Source organism: Rhinolophus ferrumequinum, chromosome 6, assembly GCF_004115265.2.
Source record: "Rhinolophus ferrumequinum isolate MPI-CBG mRhiFer1 chromosome 6, mRhiFer1_v1.p, whole genome shotgun sequence".
Taxonomy (NCBI): Eukaryota; Metazoa; Chordata; class Mammalia; order Chiroptera; family Rhinolophidae; genus Rhinolophus; species Rhinolophus ferrumequinum.
The window spans coordinates 75006720-75025932 of record NC_046289.1 but is presented as its reverse complement, the minus strand read 5'-3'; the positions used below and the strand labels follow the sequence as shown (position 1 = coordinate 75025932).

Below are 19213 nucleotides of genomic sequence, written 5' to 3'. Positions count from 1 at the left end.
CGCCGTAATCAGAAGTGTCTGGACGCTGGTGGTAACCACTTTGAGCACCTCTTGTAACTGCAGAAGTCAAACGTGACTTGTATTCATCTTTTGTTATCAGTGTATATCGAGTATTACAATTTTAATAGTATTTTTCCTTTCTTAAAATGTGTATACATTTTTTTTGGCACCCTTTGTATTAGCAATCCCTCCTTGTCCTGCCTTTATCGAAGGCAAATAGAGACAGGGCCAAGCTCCTTCTATGTGGGGCCCTACTTTTTTCCTTGTTGATTTCATGTCTGGGCTTGGGAGAGGAGAAAGGACAGAACGATATTATAGTTCCCCTCCTCTTCTTCACATGGATACCGCATCTCAGTGCTATGCGGGAGTGAAGAGACATGGAGAAATCCCCAGGAAAGACCCCTTGTAAAAGGCGAATGGTCTGCTTTAAAATCCTGCAGCGCCATTTATCTGCATCTTTATCGGGGCATCTTCACCATTTTGCTTTGTATTGATCTTATCTCTGTTTTTTCATTCAGCAAAAGTGCCTACTATGTGTAACCAACTACCATGGTGAGCAAAACCAGACAAGATTTCTGCTTTCATAGAATTTCTTTTCAAAGCTGTACACAAAAATAATTGCACAAAATATTAAATGACAACTGTTCTGAGTGCCTGTGGGAGGAGGCACGTATTTGAGGGGGTTTGGCCTGGTTAAGGAAATCGGGGCAGCCTTCCTAAGGAAGTGTTGATGAGCAGCAATCTGAAGGATGAGTAGGAGTTAAAGATGGAGGGATGGCATTACAGAGGTGACAGAATGTGCAAAGTCCCTGTAGTGGAAGGGGCCGTGGTATGAATGAGGGACAGAAGACGGCCCCTGTGGCTGGGAATGTAGAAGAAGGGGTACAAGACAGTCTTCTCTCAAGAATCATGAGGTCTTCTAAGCATGGGTCAGAAGTGATCAGATTGACAAGGTATCAATTTGGTTGCAGTGAAGAGAATGGATGAACGGATTGTAAGGGACCAAGAGGAGATGTGGGTGGACCAGTTTAGAAGTTTTTGCAGTAGTTCAGGAAGAAATGATGTAACGATGGAGAGAACTTGGTGGATGTTTAGAAAAATAGGGAGGTGATATAACTGGTTATGGTGAAGGGTTGGCAGTACAGGGTGAGAAACACAGGGGCATCAGGGGCTACCTCTTGGTTTCTACCTTGCGTGATTGGCGGTTGGTGGTGCCATTCTGTAGACAGTGTCATGTATCCCCAACTAGACTATACACTGTTTGGTAGCAGGATAGTTCTCTAATATAAATTCAAATCTTCATAGTGTAACATATAATAGGTGCTCATTTAGCTTTTGTTTACTGAATTATTTGAGTAGGAGGGATTTCTTTAGAATGATGGCATGTGTGCTTGGTGGGAAGCTGCAGTTTGTGTACAATTTAGTGAGGCTGGGGTGAGAGGGACATTTCATAACTGGAGAAGAAGCCCAAAGGCATTCAGCCATGGGGAGATACGACGTGAGTTTTTAGGAAGCATTTCCAATACTTTGGAACCTGTTAGCGCTTAGGAATCTATATTTTTCATTTATGTTAGACTCAACGCTTTAGATCGTCGCTGTCTCCAATGTCAGATGAGCCTAATAACACCGAGCTTTTGGGTGGCTGTGAGGGTTATAGTTGATAATTTTGTGAAATATGGTGAGGTTTGCACTAATTGAAGGAATCTGTCCATCTGTGCTTGCTTTCCCCCCTGTGTTCCTCCCCATCACCAGTGGGTGCCGTTGCGCAGAGGGCACTGGCCACATGATGACAGTTGACTCTTGGTGGATGAAGTACCTCTCGTGGACGGCTGCGCATGCATAGGTCAAGGCCTGTGTTTCTTTTTTCATCCAGTCCTTCTGTAAAAGGATTAGTCAGTGGGTGAGTTTTTCGTTAATGGTACTCTATTGACTGGTATGAAGACTGAGGGAGAGATGAGTGAAAAATAGGTCCGATCTAAGCTTTTTTGTTGTTGTTATTTTGTTTTTAAAGATTATTTTATATTTCAGGTTCTGGGGTGCTCCAGGCAAGTCACAGCCCAGGACTGAGAATGTGCTAAAAACAAATGATTTCTTAATCTCCATCCTCAGTGTAGAAACATGTAAGAGGATGGTGGTAACCATCACCAACCTTCTGTAAGACTGGACACTGGCTAATTCCAGTGTTTTGGTGGTCATTGGGACCAGTTCTCCCACAGTGCTTTCTCCTCACAGAATCGGATGCTTCCACTGGATTGGTGAACTTGTTCAGAATGATTTACCTTTAGTTGGTCTATTTCCTCTATTGTCATTAGGTTATATATTTCAATCCTCTTTATTCTTCCCATCTCCATCGTTTCAAACATTCTGGGACACTAGTGTATGCCTTTCTGTCTTTAACCCTGCATTTGTTCTGTTTTATTCACTCTCCACTTTCTCTTGGAACTACATGATACCTTCGTTCATTTCATCCTTTAGTTGGAAAAGGCAGACACAAACCCAAGAATTCTGTCAGTCTTTATTGTGCCCTGGTGTTTAGGTGGATACTAAAGCTTCTGTAATTGGTGCTCTATGATCCAGCCATTTCCCTCTAAAAGCTGTCTATTTAAAATCAGTTCTCCTTCCTCTACCCCGCTCATTGAGCATTCCCCCCCCCCCCCCCGCCATGCTGCCTGCCCTCAGAGCTGCCCCTCAGGGGGAAGAGCCCTTGATGGAACAGCATCTTGTCCTCCACTCAAGGTCTTTGACTCATGAATACTTGGCAGGGCAAGAGACTAGGTTTTAGAATCCACAGGGCTTCTGGTAAGAATACAGGTGCTGAGAGGAGTTGGGAAAAGTACATTGGGAAGAGGTGGCCAGGCTCTCCTCGTGAGTTGATAGAGCACTTTGGCTTCCTTTGCCCACTTGGCTGCCCCATGTCCTGCTTTTTCCCTTCCTATAGGGCAGGGTGCTGTGCTGTGTTGGGTGCTGTGGTCAGACGGGCATAGAAGATACGACTTTGGGGACTGGGGCTTGTTCACCTTTCTTCTCTATGGCCAGTTCCATCCCTCTTTCCTAGCTTCTTTTCCCCCTTGTCATTTGATACTATTCTGAACGGCGTGAAGTACCCTGGTGGCATCATCATTCACTTTTATTCTTTTGCCCTTAAAATGCCCTTCTCCTCTTTGTCCATCTTGTATCTTTGCAATCATTTTCAGACCCAGTTAATGGTCACCACCTCTCTGAAGCCTTCTGTGACCATAGAACTTCCACCCTGAGGCAGAATCGATCTGTGCTCCTCCTGTGCTACATATAACTAGCACGTTCAAGTCTGGTTATTTGCTTGCATGTCTAGAATGAACGCTTGAGTGATGGGACTGGGACTTGTACATTTTGTATCTTCAGCACAGTGCCTGGTAAACGATAGGTGCCCAAAAGGGGATGGATGGATGGAGCACATTCAAGCAGTATTTCTGAGGAGGGGGAGAGACAGAGAAAGAGAGAGAGAGAGAACATGTTGAGCTGGGACACATGGGAAAGGCTTTATGTATGGGCCAGAGGGTTGTTTCTGCTAAATGCTTACTGAGCTTTATAGTAGAGGACGGAAGTGTGAGCTATTAAGAATGACTTGTGACTTTTTTTTTTTTTTTTTCGGAGTAGAAACCAAGTAATTGGCAAGAGATCTCATCCCTGTACTTTGGCTTTCCTTCTGAAAAGCTCTGGGGTCTTTATTGACAGATCTAGTTTCTTAGGTGTAAAATGGGTTGGTAACCATATAAGGTAGGTTTTGTTATTCATGTGAGGATCAAATGAGGTGAACTGGAGAGTACTGAGCTCCCTGCCATCTGTAGTGAGGGCTCAGTGGGGTAAATGGTAGCGATTGCTGTTATTATTGGCCTCTGTTGTGTGATAGAATCAAGAGGTGCCTGCCGTAAACGGTGTGAGGCAGAATTCTCCTTCTCCCTGAAAGAAGAACTTTAAGATTCAGAGGTAAGCACAAAATGGATATCCAGGTGTTAGGGTTCACTGCAAATGGGATATGCATTCTCCTTCCTCTTCTTAGTTATGTAGTACTTTTTAGAAAAGAAAGCACTTGCCAGTTTCTTAGGGAAAGTTTTACTCCTGCCAGCATTTCTAAAAGAAATGTTTTATGTGAGGCATTGCATGGGAGTTTAAAAGAATATATATCTATATCTATAGCTAGTCTGTGTCTATACCTATATCTATATCATCTATATATTTATTTGCAAAAAGAGTTATTCTGTTCCTCCCCAAAGTACAGGAGAGCAGGTGGCATGCATTACTGTTTTTCTATTTTGATATGGAAACAAGTCAGGCTTGTCTGGGACACCTTGATTTTGGCTTACAAATGCCATCGTATGGGTATATTTCTGTTCCTGCCCCCCACTTGGAGAGTCATTTAGAAATCAGTGATAGGTGTTCCTAATGATATGTATATATGTATGTATGTATTTATTTACACAATCATTCGTGCAGTCATTTCCTGCTCTGTGTATCGCTGCTTTTGTCACCTGGTCCTTCGGTGCTGGATCCAGAGTTGTGTTTTTGTTTTTGTTTTTTTTTCTTCTAAGAAGCTACAACAGTTGCCATTGGTGATAACCTTTTGTATGTGCCTCTGAACCCCTTCTTCTTAGAATATTTTATAGGCTGTCTGCTGCTGTTTAGATGTGTGGCCACTTTTATTTGTTGCCTAAATATAGGTCAATCCTACCATAGTGAATTTCTGAGCAAATGAGAAAATGGAATGAAAGAGCTATGTACACAAATCAGGTGGTATGGACCCACTATCCTTTTTCTCTAATTCCAGAATCCATAAGCTCTGAAAGCTCTTGTAACCCACTTGGTGGTGAGATCTGACTTCTCACCACCAGTGAGTGAATGAGAGTCTGTTTGTATTCTTTATTTAGGGTGGTTATTCATAAGTTTTGCTGCAGAAGTATTACTGCATCCGCATGGGGTGCTGACCTACACTCTACTGGGAACATAAGGTATATGTTACCTTTCTAAAACTTCAACATTTTAAAATTCCAATATGCATCTGGCCTTAGGGCATTTGGATAAGAGATGAGGACCTGTAGTATTTTTACTACTGCCTCTAAGCTGTTTTTCCGGTTGACAACCTACCCTGAAGATTCTCTCCTTGGTGCCACCTTTTTGTGGTATGCAAATAAGGATCTCCCTTGCCTGTCACTCAAGGAACATTTACTGCGGTGCTGCAGGTTGAATATCATACTAGGATGGGGAAGAGTAAGGCACTGGCCCTCCTTGCCTTGGAGAAGCTCAGAGCCTCCTGGTGATGTGGAAGGTGCTATAACAGCAGTCTGTGGAGTCTTGGGAGTGGTCGGATAATCATAGCCTGAAACTACACCAAAATTGCAAAGGCAAAGAAGTGTGGAAAAGAGTGTGATCAGGGAGCGGTTGTATATTTGCTGTGGTCTTTGAAAAGGAAAGCCAGAGAGACAGGGCTGCAGAGGAGCCAGTTTTTGAATAGCCTTATCTACCAAGCTAAAAAGCTGAGAATTTACCCTTTGGCAATGAGGAGTCTTTAAACCCGGGAATGCATGATCAGGTTTGCATTTTAGAAAGAGCCCTCTGATTTAATCTTAAGCAAACCCCAAATAGTCATTGTAATATTCTGGGCAACAGGACATTTTACTAGTATCCCTAATGCTACTTTACATTGTATAGCACTTTAGAGTTTGCATAAGATTTTTCTCCTGCCTTAATTTCTTTTGCAGTAGCCCCGAGGGATCAATAAGTAAGTAATAACAGGTTCAGAGAAGTGATTTGGTCATATCTAGCACATGGCTACACTAGCTCTCCTAATTCTACATCCGTCACTGCTTGGACATATTAAAACATTTTAGTATATTGCTCAGTTACTAATCATACTTAAAGGTAATCTGCCACCTGCATATCTTTTATGTTTGTACCCACTGATTAGACTGTCAGCCTCTTGAGAACTTCCAGTATTAAATTTGATGTGACTTTGGCACAAAGACTCACAGCAGGCACCACAAAGAATGTGCTAGATGGTTTCTCCTGTCAAGCCATCCCAGGCCGAGGAAGAAGGAACATTTACAAAAACAGAGGGACCATCATTTTTCTTATTGTCTGTCTTATCGTGTGTACTTATTAGGCAGTTTGTCTGTTTAAGACACTGTTGTAAATGCTGTGGGGAATACAAAATGTAAAACAATTAGATTTAATAAAAAAACTTTGTCATGAATTAAGCCTATTCTGTTCTTCAGATCCTACACACCAAATGTATCAGCTTTTGCAACAAAATTTCTTTTTAATGAATGTTGGGTGTTAAAATCAAAAGGCTTCTTGCACAAACTGATTAGAACTATTAGGCTTACACATTTGCTTTGCATTAGTTTATACAGTAATTAGGTGTAACGTGGCACGGTTCCAGATGGGTATTTTAGAAACAAAGAAACAAAAAAAATCATTAAACAGGCGTACTTTATTGTAAAGGAATGAAAGTTTTATCTTGACTAAATGCCCAGTAATATTACTTCACAAGTAAAAATTGTCTTGTGAATCATACTTAAAATTAATAGCAAACTGTGGCAGACTTACTGAGTTCACAGTGAAATTAATGATGTCATCTTTTTCTTATACACTTGGCATTTATTGCTATTTATGCTAGCAGTGTTTCCTAGGCTATCTAAGAATTAGAGAGAAGTCAAGTTCTAAATTATTCTCCATCTTAGAATCCATGTCAATTTAAAAGCATTTGTTGAGTTGATTCAGTTCTGATTTTCCTTCATCAGCTTTGGATCAGAAAAGTTTTGGGGGCCTCAGCAGAAACTCGAGAGATTGTTCAAACCCAAGCTAGACTGAGGGAAAAACGGATTAGGGAACTTAGCCTCAGAGGTTCAAGTCCATTCTTCAACTTTTATAACTTTGGGCAAGTCTCTGAGCCTCTGGTTCTTTATCTGAAAAATGAGCCCCGTGCTAATGTTTTTCTAAGACTCTAAGACGTACTTTTTTGCTTATTTTACATTTTAATATATCTGAAAACAAGATATGTTTTATAGCACATTATATGTTATGGTTTAATTTATGGTGTTTTTTCCTAATATAGTGGTTCATAAAATAATGGTGCAATCAATTTATAATCAGTAATTTCTTAGATTTGATGAAATATGGTAATATTTGTCTTACCAAACTCCTGATTGTTGTCATACCAAATCAGATATGTTTGCTCGAACATTACATATGTGCTAACAAACTCGCAAGCAAAAGCACCTTTGTCCCTGGATAATTGTTCTCCTTTTTGTATTTGTTATGATGAAACTTAATTTTTATGTGTCTTAAAAATACTTTGGGACGAGAGATGGAACATAGAATTGCAAATTTAGATGAATTAAGATAGCAAATGTCTTTCTCGAATATTTGAAGTAGCGAAAGAATTTCAGTGGAGTTTTACAGTTGACTTCCTGAAAGATTATTTGTTTCTTTTTAAGCAATACCTCAATGGTTTTTGTCTTATCTCCCCTTACTCACCTCACCCCCACCCCACAAAAGAACTCCAAGGAAGGCCCGCTTTGGATGGGAGGGGGTGGAGGGTGAGAAAATAATTAATTTCATTTTGGACAAATTGAATTTGAGATGAGTTTGAGGCATCCAAGTGAAGATGTTGAGTAGGCAGTTGAATTTGTGAGTCAGAGATTAAAATGTGGCATTTTGGGTACAGAGATGGTAAATGAAGGCTCGATTTTGGATGGGATCACCTAGGAAACAAACAGAAAAGAGGATTGGAACTGGAGGTTGACAAGCCCCTTCAGCCAGCAAACCTGTTTTATTTGGCCTGCATAGTGTTTTTAAAATATTTGAACAAGTTGCTGTCACATGTTTATGGTTATTTGGCTGCTCAGAATATATTTTCTCCTTTTGATAGCAGCACCCTAATTTCCTTTTAAGAAATTTCCTATCCTCCAATCTCAGACTTTGTGCTTTAGATTAAGTTCCTCCCCTGACTCCAAATGAATGGCCAGCCCTGGGTCAGATACATCATCCCCGGAGTCGCCTCGCTACAAAGTTTGGTTCAAGAATTGTCTAATAATCCAAGTTGGCCCAATCAGAGGGAATTTTGAGACTGAGGGAGCGGCAAGAAGAGAATCTTTCTTGTTTTCTGCTTAAACCTGGCAGAATATGTTCTGGAGTTCTGGCAACTGCCTTCCTGCCATAGGGTAGAGCTTATCTGAGAATTGGCAAAGCAAAGAAGTGGAATCCAGATAGAGAAACTGGCCCTGGTCACACTGATTAAACCCAGTGGCAGCTGTACCTCTAGGCTTTTCAATTAAAAGAGCCATTACATTCTCCTTTTGGTGTATCTGGGATTTCTTTTATTTGCACCAGAATGAAATCTTAATTGATACAGTTGCCAAGATTGAAACATCCTGAGTTTTCATGTATAACTCAGGACCTCTGGCTTGAGTTAAGTAACTGTTGTCTTAGAGCGTCTGCTCTCCCTTTTTATTATAGTCTGTACGTCTCCCTGTTGTCATCTTACCCTGATTCCTAGGCTCTGTTGCCAGCTAACCTGCTCTGCTGCTGTATTTTAAATTGCAGAGTTGAGAGGGAAGTGAAAGTCAAGGTTGCTTCACTTAATTGTGTTACCTGCCTGTCCCTGTGGGTAGGTGGGCTTTTGCCTGCTGATATTGAATGAAAGGAAAAGGAGATCTAGGTTCCAGCTTTGAGGAGCTCAAACCCTAAAGAACGGGTAGAGGAGGATAAGCCTGCACAAAGAAGGGAGCCATGGCAGTAGGAAGGAGAGCATTGGCTGTTGAGGCCAAAGTAAGAGTATTTCAGGGAGAAAATTTATCCACATTTCCAAATACTGTAACCAACAGTGTCAAAAGATAAAGAATGAAAAAGTAATTCTTACATTTTGGCAGCAAAGGGATCATTATTGACCTGGACTGGAGCTGTTTCAGGGAGTGATGGAGCCAGCCAGATTGGAATGGGTTGAGAAATGAATGGGAGATGAAGAAGTGGAGATACCCTAGGAAGACAATTTTTCTCTTTCCTGTGAAGGAAGCAAAGAACTCAGGCACTAACTAGAGACACGTGAGTTTGAGGTGCAGCGTGTTACAGGTAGGAATTGAGGATGGGAAGGATCTGCTTGAAAGGGAGACGTTGACTGAGTAAACGGGAGAGAGAAAGGGAGATTGATTCTGTGAGCCTGGGAAGGTAGGACGGAGTGTGTAGAGCCCAAGTAGAGTGGTTGACCTTGGATGAGAGGAGGGAACAGGATGCAACAGGAGAGGAGAAACTAAAGATTGGTAGAGATGTTAGTCTGATCACAAGACGTTCCTGGGTGATGGTTTCCATTTCTCTCTTAGGAGACAAGGTTATCTGAGAACGGGGGTGGTGCGGGTGGTGTGGATGTCAGAAGGGACGGTAGTTTGAGAGAGAACAGTTGAGGAGACTGAGAGAATGAATCTGCAAGAGAAATGTGGTAGGATTGCCCAGCGTTGCGGAGCTCTCATTTGCAGTTGGTGCTCATGGAGGTAGCAGAATGACACTGTCTGCCTGCATGTAACTTTCTCCAGTGCCCAGGTTCTCAGTTGTAGGCACAGACAGAGCTACAGTAGGCGTCATCTAAAGCTGGGGTTTGGCAGAAGGAGACGGACAAAAGGGTGAGCGAGTTAAGTTTGGCATTTGTCAAGGGTGTTATGAAAAGTGTGTTATGGAAATGATGGCCTTTAAAAAGAACACTGAGTAAGAAGGGATGTGAAATGAAACTTCTGATGAGGCCCTAATGGTTGATCTCAGTGAAGGGGGTTTGGATAATGAAGCCGAAGCTGAGGATATTCTAATCAAAGGGTGGATGTTTGGGTGGTGGGTGTCTCCGGTGGAGCGGAGGAAAGGGTCATTAGAGGTGAGGCTCACTGTTTTTGCAGTATGTCCTGAGAGTGATAGTTTATCAGGAAAAATGTGTCTTTAATCACTCTGTGTTACTATAGAAAATGTAAGTGATTTAAACCTCTTGAGTTCAGAGACTCTTCAGTTGTTGGAATGATTGGCACTCTTTTTGCCTTGCATGGTCACGTTGCTTCTGAAGGTGACTGGCGGTGCAGTCAAAACCTTCAAGAGGAAGCCAGGTTTAACGGAATCCCTTGTGGCTCTCACTACGATGAGCTTTGAAGGGAAGGGAAGTAGGAAGCCATGTTACAGACATCTGTTGTCATTTGTAATATGTGTCATGCTTTGGCAGTGACTGAGGCCGAGCAAGCCCACCAGGCTGTAGTTTATAAGCAGTCGTCGGAGAGCTCAAAAACACTTCTCTGAATGGGAAGGCACTGGGGCCAGTGTCCCTTATGCTTCAGAGAGGAAGGGAAAGGGTTTCAAGGGCTCAACAAGAAAAAAAATAAGCACTTGGGTTTTATAATAAAATGCTAAATCCCATAATCTCAAAAGATCCAAAGGTTGTGATAAAAAAATCTTACCAAGTAACAAGGATGCAGAAGTCTATAATCTAAACAAAAAGAAAGAAGAAGAAAGAGAAAAAGAAAGAAAATAAAGAATTCAAGCATGAAACTTTCCAGACACAGCATCTATTCGTTACTAATTCTGAAAAGATTAGGTAAACGGCAAAGCATGGGGCAAGAGTGTCCCTGTTTTCAGGCTGTAGATGATGAGGAAAGAGCTGGAGAAGTCCCTTGGCTCTCAAGAGATCTGCTGCAAAATGAGGTGCTCTACATCCCAGAGCAGCTCTGCAGCCAACCAGCCACTCACTCTGCTCTCAGTAGCTCTGTCTCCTTATTCTTCCCTCCCCACAAGGAACCTGTTTATATTCACCCCTACTTTTGCCTTTACTCTGCCCTGTCCCAATGTGTCTCTTCCCCTTTTTCCATATCTCATCCATTTTTCCCTGTCCAGTAGGGCCCAAACTAAATCCAAATCCAACATGATGCTACATCTTTCCTATCTGGCTCCTTGTATTTATTGTTCGTGTAATTTGGTAAGTTAGCTCTTTGATAGATTTATAGATTTTTAAGGTTCTGAGAAACCTTGGATTTTTATTTCCCCTCAAACTATTTCCAAGGCAAGAATCACTTTGCCCAACTCAAGACTTACAGTCTGCAAGTTCCTCTAGTCCCTGGCCTGTTCTGGAGTCGTACAGGCCCTTAAGGATTGTTGCATTTTTCTCTAAGAAAGGGAACGAAGAGTTGCGGTAAGCATTGCCTGTCCTTGACATCTGCTGTGTTATACTATTTTACCCAAGCAATAGTTTTGGTTCTGCCTTGACCATTTCTTTCTTGCTCTCAAAATAACTAAACCACCTGCTTTGCACTTAGCATTTCTTAAAGTTTATTCTAGATCTGAGTCTTCTTGTGGCTTATAAGTTTCTCCTGTCCTCTTGTGTATATCTTTATTAGGTGTTGTAAAGCGTGTAAAGGGGAGATGAACTGTGAGTTCACCAAGTATTGCTTCTTGGGCTCAACAGAGCGGGAGAGGGCTGGGTGAACTTGTAGCCTAGCAGGTCTAGCCTCCTTAATTAACATCCTTTAGAAAGTCTCAGTTGAGTTTGCAAACTGCCAAGAACACCGCCTGGCCTGTAGTAGGCGCTAATGGTAGCTATTTTTATTATGCCTAGGAGGCCGATCGGAAAGACCCCACATTGAAGAAGTTTGTAAATTAAGAACTTGTCGCCTACATAAACTGAACCTTAGGATTTTCATCATGGTAGTTCTCAATTCTTAGGTCAGCCAAAAAATAAATGGGAGCCTTAGAATCATAGAGCGTTACAGCTGGCAGGAAACGCATCTCAGCACTGAAAATGTTCCACAGAAGAAAGCTGAGGCCTGGAGACCTTCCCCGGGCCATACTGTTTGTATTGGCAGATTGGAACCAGGACGTCGCTCTCTGGCTCTGGAACCAGGTTTTTACCAGGTGTGTGACTCTGAAAAGTCACTCTTGAGGGAGGAGCGTGGAAAGACAGGTGGAAAGGGATAATGTCTGGAGGGTGCCCTAACTTTGGGTGTTGACATCAAAGAATAGCATGAAATCTAGAGGTTTGGCCCCCTGTTACTTTACGACATTCTTCCTCTCTGATGGTTGGCTTCTGCATCTGGTCCTTTTAAATTAAATTCCAGGTCAGTACTTTGGAAGACCAAGAGAGTTTAGGGTCCTGGGGATAATTAGAGCCTCGTGTAATATGAAAGGTCACTGCTTCGAGAATGTTTCTGGCAGAGTGAGATAGAACAGGCTGGGCTCGGAAAGGCCTCTCCGCGTTGTGGGAACTGTGGGGTTCTAGTACATTGCTGTGTAGCCTGGGGACAGGGCTCAGGATTTAGCTACGTGAGGAGTGAGTTGCAGGCATGTGAGTGAGAGGAAGCAATACAGCACAATGATGATAGAAAAAGAATGCACCCAGAGATCAGGTTCCGAATGTGTTTTCTGAAATTACCGAGATGGGGGCCAGGATATAATTGTGTTGTGTGTTGTAGAGAAGTCCTGGGTTTCCTTGCTGATAGAGAAGGTCTATTAGTGACCCCTAACCAGGAGCCCTGGGACAGAGGGAAAACTCAGGATGGATGTGTGAGCAGACAGAACGAGTACTTAACTTGAGCCTGCAGATGGCAAGCTGAGGTACATACCAGGCGGTTGAGCTTCAGAGTTAGGGATCTCAACCACCTTGCTCTCTGTCTGCCCTGTGGAGCTGCCCACCAGGATCAAGCCCTGGAGAAACAACCGGGTCCTGTAAGTCCTCCTGCTCTCTGGTGTCCCCAGCGATTCCTTAGAGCCTAGTAAGTCATTACGATGCATTATGACCCAAGACCACCCTTTGTCAAATGACCCTTGGCCATGAATTTTAGGTTCCCGTGGACTCTGATCTTTGAGAACTTTGCATCCTTTCCTCACACCATCAATCTTTACTCTTGGTAACTGAATATCAACTGGTTTTCTTCCCTGCCCTTTGGAAATTTTTAAACTTGGCTCAACCCCAAACTTTCTGGTGATTTCATATGTGCTTCACGCCTCCCTCTGCCGCTGAGCTTCTGAGCTCTAAAGAGCTGTCTCTGTCACTCGTGTACATTCTGAAGGAAGGATTTCTCCCCAGCCCCGTTTCCACGGGGAAATCGCACCCCATCAAGTAGACTTTAGGGAAGACTTAAAGAGTCATGGTTTGACCTTTGCAGTCTTCAACCAGCTCTGCTGATCTATCCCTACTTCCTATTTCTCACTTGAATATCAAAGTTCTCCCCACACCAGGGCAGCTGTGGGACAGGGAGGAGCCCTCACGTTCTACCTTAACAACTGGCACACATAAATACTATTTATTTTCCAAGAATTCCCTTAAATAAAAGATTTGTCTCATTACATGCACTTCAGCTTGGGTGCAAATACATCAAATCAGTTCATTTCTGCTCTGGGGAAATAGAAAAGTCAAGGTTTAAAAGAGATTACCGTATTCACTGATAAGACTGAAAACTTTGTAGTTTGTAAAGTCTTTGTTTCTTGGGTGAAAAAAGGAAAAAGGGGTGAGAGTAGGAAAAAGGTATCTTAGGTTATAACATACAAGAGTAGGTAGCATTTATAGAGCATGTGAGTGTTAAGCTCTGTCCTAAGCATTTTCTACTTCTCAGCTCAGTTATTACAACAACCCTCTGACACGCCCGCTCTGACAGAGAGGTTGTTCAACTTGCCTAACGTCACACAGCTAATAAATGGCAGATTAGTGACTTTAACCTGGTCCAAAGCTCACAATCTTAGCTACAAGGTTACTCTGCCATATAAGCGTATTGAGTCATTTTGACTTTCCCCTTCACTTTACATGCAGCCTCCCACAATATATATAGAGCACAGAACTGGTAGTTTCAGCTTTTTTTTTCTTGTTATTGTTTGTTTGTTTAATAGCAGGGTTAAAAAAAAGGGCAGCATACAGTCTAAACCAAGTTTAATTAGACCCGTGTGGAAAACATAACAATTATCCGTGCCAAATTTCAACATTTTTTTTTCATGTTCATTGTTAATAGTCACTGGTGCACATATTCTTTCATTTATTTTCTAAGTAAAATAATTGAAGCTAGCATAGGATTCTAAGTGGTTGCTTAGTTCCGTGAGTATCTTTAGCTGAAAGGAACATTTTTCTCTGGAGAAAAACAATCCACTTTTGTTTGTGGGACACAAATTCCTTTAGAGAATATGGGGTCACCAGGTGTGGAATCTTGGCATTAAACTAAACTTTCCTTTCTCTTCTTTGGGCTGATGGAAGGAAGCAGGAGATGGGGATGGTGGGGCTGGAGGTGGTGGTGAACCGAGTAGCTGGGTAAATACATCCAGATCTGTCCAGTATTTGGACAGAAGCCCCTTCACAGCCCGTTTGCCCCCAGCTTCCTGAAACTGAGGTTTTAGAAGAACCCTTAGAGATCTCCATGAGCTTCGTTATCCAAATGTGATTTTATAAAATAGCAATTCTCCTCTATTTGTATAGGAAAAGATAATGGAGGATATTCTCTCCTCCCCAAAAATGAAAAGAGTGTTCTTACATTGCTTTCATAATTCAATTAAAAAATTCCTCAATGATAGTTTGCAACATTTTCTTCCATATTATAACATTCTTCCTCTATCCAAGCCATAGAAAGGATCATAGAAATATAACAAATAAAATATTATTGTATAAAAATAGCTTTGATAGCATATATGATTTTTAAAATAAAGTTTATTAGGTTCCCCCCTATATTTAAAACAATATAGTAATTACAGAAAATTTGGAAAATTCAAAGAAATAAGTAGAGACATGCAAACTCCCATAGTCCCTATACCCAGGAGAAGTTCATGTGCATGTATTTTTTTTATCTGTGAACAGTGTTTTACACCTTTTTCTGTGTTGAGTTTTTGTTGGTGTTTCTTGGTTATGATCATACTGCCGATAGGATTTTGTTTGCTGCTCTGTTGGAAAGATGTCTCAGGTTCAGAGACAGCTGGCTCAGGACATCTTTGCTGATCCTGCCCCATTGCAGGTCAGCTTTGCAGGGCTGCGGCCTGAATCATTGACCCAGTGCCCCATGCACTGAGTGTTGGGCTCCAGAGCATGCAGGTTCTGCCCTTTGGGCGTTGCACAGACTTGCTGGACAAGACAAGGGGACATTTGCACAGCTGCTTCCATTTTTGTTTGATGTGGAAGGAAACCCCATGTGCCTTTCTCCCAGATGCAACAATGATCAATTTAAGGACAATCTTGCTTGATGGAAACCCCAATCTCCTCTCCCCACTCCGGATTATTTAGAAGCAAATCCCTGACATGCTATTATTTCATTAGTATTTCTGGGCACATCTCTGAAAGATAAGGACTCTTTTTCTTTTAATGCTGCGATATCATTATCAGACTTTAAGACCTTTCCTAATATAATAGAACATGGAATATCTAATCAGTGTTCAAAATCATGTTTCCCCCATTTTTGTTTTCAGTGGTTGATATACCTCTTGAGTCTCTTTTGATCTATAGGTTCATCCTTCACTATATTTTCCTTGCAATTTATTGCCACACTAGATCATTTATTCTGCAAAATTTTCCATCGGCTGGATTTTACTGATTGCCTACCATAGAGTTAAATGTTCCTTTGGCCCCTGTATTTCTTGTGACCTGGTGGTTACATGTACAGGCTGGATCAAATTCTGCTTCTATTTTTTTGTCAAGAATACTTTCTGAGTGTGTTGTGTTCTCCCATCAGGAGGCACTGGAATTAACATCAGTTTCCTGGGTCTATGGGCGTGATATGTTCACAGTCAATAGTAACTGTTGCTGCCTAAATCCATCATTTCATTAGGGGTTCAACATTTTATTTCAATCATTTCTTCATTTGTTACCTAGAGTACTTGTATGAAAAGAAACTAAGCTATTTGATTATCCGGAGGTTCATGTAGGAAAGGCAGGAAAAATACTAATTCTTTCTCTTTCTTTACCAATTTTCAAAATAGCTGACTCCACTAGCCATCTAATTAGTAATATTCTCCAAAAGTAACCATTGAGAGAGACAGACAGGGACAGACAGGCAGAGATGGAGGCAGGGAGGGAAAGGTTTTATTCATTAAGGATTCATGAATTTAAAAATATTGATGTTTCCATCCATTGCATTTATTCTTAATGATACTAAAATTGTGCCACCTTTGACCAGTGAGAGTCCCTCTGTGTTGGCTCCAGAATCCTTTTGACAGCTTTCCTGCTTTCTGATGTAGGATAGTCTAGGCTAGTGGTTCTCAAAGTGTGATCTGAGGATGTCTGAGGATTCCTGAAGCCCTTTTAAGGGGCCTGAAGCAAAATTAATTTTCATAATAGTACTAAGACACTCTTTTACTCCCATTTTCTCATATTGTGTATAGTGGAATTTTCTATATACCACATGTTGGCTATTGGCATGTGTGCGTGTATATTCTTGTGTTTTCTAAAATTTCCTAAGATAAGCTCTTAGAAGTCTTCAATAATTTCTAAGAATATAAAGTGGTCCTAAGACCAAAAAATCGAGAACTGCTGTTCCATGTTCATATTTTATATTTCTTGCCACATACATGGAATCAGTGGTCACCTTATAAATTAGCTCCCTTATTTTTTAACTTTTTTATGTGTGAGAGATCTGCTTCAGGTTTCATAGCTAGTACGTAGTAAAACGAGCTAGGTGTTTGTGCAGTAGTTCCCCCCCCCCACCCCAATTAAACGGTGTCATTGCTGTCCAAAAGTGTATGATTGATTAAAGCTTAGGAGCTGTGAAGACCGCCTTCTATGCTAGACATGTACATTTTAGGGGCAACCAAGTAAAATTAGCCATTCTTTTTCTGAAATGGAATGCCCTCAAAAGGGAAAAACAGATGTAGAAGCAGGATGAGTGGTTGCTGTAGCTCCTTATTATAATGAAAAATAACTCACTGAATATGTTATTTTTCTGGTCACAGTATGGAAATTCAAGATGCAGTGGTAACTCATTAGAGTCTTGACTTTTGAAGATTTCAGCCATCCAAAGATAAGCCTGCTTGCCCCAATGGAATTCAGTAACGGCTCATGCATTTCCCACGAATTTCTGAACCCAAGATCCAGTTGATTGCTTAACTACGTAGCTAGAAATGCTTTTTTTATCTCTTTCATCTTGTAGTTAGTTGAACCAAATCTTACAAGGAAGCATCCTGCAGTTTTCAAAGCTAAATAATACTGCCTTATCCTGGGTGTCTCAGTTTTCCATCACTGAATATTATGCAAATTTTTAAAAGATGGGTAGTTAAAACCACTAGATTTTCTGTGTCCTTGGGAGAAATCTTTATTTTGTCTCATCCATTTGAGCTGAACTCAGTAACTCTTCCTTTGTTCACCATTCCTAATACTGTATTTTGCAGTGTATAATGCACCCGTGTTTGCCCAAATTTGTGAGGAAAAAATAAGGATGGGTAATACTAATTCTGTATCTATAGAAATATTTTTAATTCTTTTATTTATGCTTATGAATTAAAAGTGTAACTCTAGAAATCAATAACAATATCCATATGCAAAATAATACCCTGAAATATGGAAATCTGTTGTGTTAAACTTAATGACAAACTTGCAACGATGAAGAGTTTTTGGCTTTCTATGATGTATAAATATCATAAATTTGTTACCGGTACATAAAATTTCTTGTACCTTGCCTTGTTCTTGTGTTTTGCAACTATTTGTTACATAAAATTTCTTATACCATAATATGTTTAAAAATAAATGCTAAAATTGCTTTATAATACAAAAAAACAAGTGCCTAAATGTAAACAAATAAAAATTTGAATTAAAAATTAAAACAAAAGATTGTTTCTTTTCCTGAAACTTTGGGCCAAAAACGTGGGTGTGAATTATACATGGGAGCGCACTGTACACAGCAAAATACGGTACTTGCTTCTCTTGGGTAATGAACAACATAAACTATTATTTCCCAGGCATATGGAAGAGTTTGTTTCCATCATAAGAAAAAGAAATGTGCTTCCAAAACAGCCAGCAGTGGCTTTCTGATGTTAGTGTTTGTACAGGAAAGGGGCAGCCTAACGTAATGTCCTTGAGTATTTACCAACATAATAAGCACCTGACAGCCTCAGGTGCCATCTGGAAAAGTGACATCATATAGGAAGTTTGAATCAGAGCCTACATCATCATTCAGCTGTTTCATAATTAGTTTGTGGTTCAGGTGGGGAGTGATGCAAAGAATATGTCAAGGGTTTCATGGCTCTTAGTAAAATATAGATTTCTTTTCTGGAATGTAGATATTAAATACTAAATATGTTTTTGTATTCATGTGCAAATTCATTTCTCACTGGAGCCTTGTTTATTTCTCTCAACAGTAAATCTGTGATGGTGAAATGATGTAAATATCTGTGTTAGATGACCTGTTGCATTTAGATTTGTGTATTTGGAAAGTCAGAAGCCTGGGCTTTTCTAGCAAGTCATCTCATTGACCTAGCTGAAGATAGTTTTAGAATACATGAAAGTCAAAGTGTGAAGTAGAAGGGTAGTCTTTCAGAAGGGCGGGTACTACCATTGTCATGTCAAATTTTTATATTCTTTCATATTTGTCACTTTGACCAAATTGCAAAAAAGAATTTTAAGTTTCACGTTAAATTCACTGAACAGACCCAACTCCACATGAAAAGCATGTGGCATATGATGTGAGCCTTGAATTTATGGCTGGAGAATGCCAGGAATTTGGGGTTCTGGTGTCACTGAGGAAAATGGTCCCGCCTTTCTGGGCTTTGGTTTCCTGTTTAGAAAGTTCTGCTCCTTCATAAGGACCTTGCCGTGCTAGGAGGAAAGGCGCCTCGTGTGTGGAGTTTTCCATAAAGTGCAGTCCTAATAAAAGGCTGGGTTAAAGGTAGGTGAATACTTTATAAAAACAGGTTTTACATATATATGAGATATATATTAGTTTATGCTGAACTTATTTACTGAAGTATGAAGTAGCCCCAGGCAATTTGAATTCAGATTTCAAATTCAGGTTTTGTTTACCTAATTTCCTTCTTTCTCGGAAGAGCAAAGGATAGGAATATAAAGGCGTAGGACGTGGAAATTTGAATTGATTTTAATTGCCTGAACAGGTTTACTGCAGAAAAAGCTCTATTGAAGTGAAAATGAGGGCCAGATTATGTTTGTTCTTGTTGTGTGTAATGACAGGCAACTTTGGAGTAGTCCATACATCTCTTTTCCAAGTCTAAGTGAGGGTATCCATCACAGAGTGAGCCGTAACTTAAC

The 19213-nt window shown here is 40.8% G+C and overlaps 1 protein-coding gene across 2 annotated transcripts in view; it reads left to right on the top strand.

Annotated features, from left to right (window-relative positions):
• The window catches only part of STXBP6 (syntaxin binding protein 6), a 238510-nt gene that overhangs the window by 16217 nt on the left and 203080 nt on the right, over positions 1 to 19213 (top strand). The window lies entirely within an intron of this gene.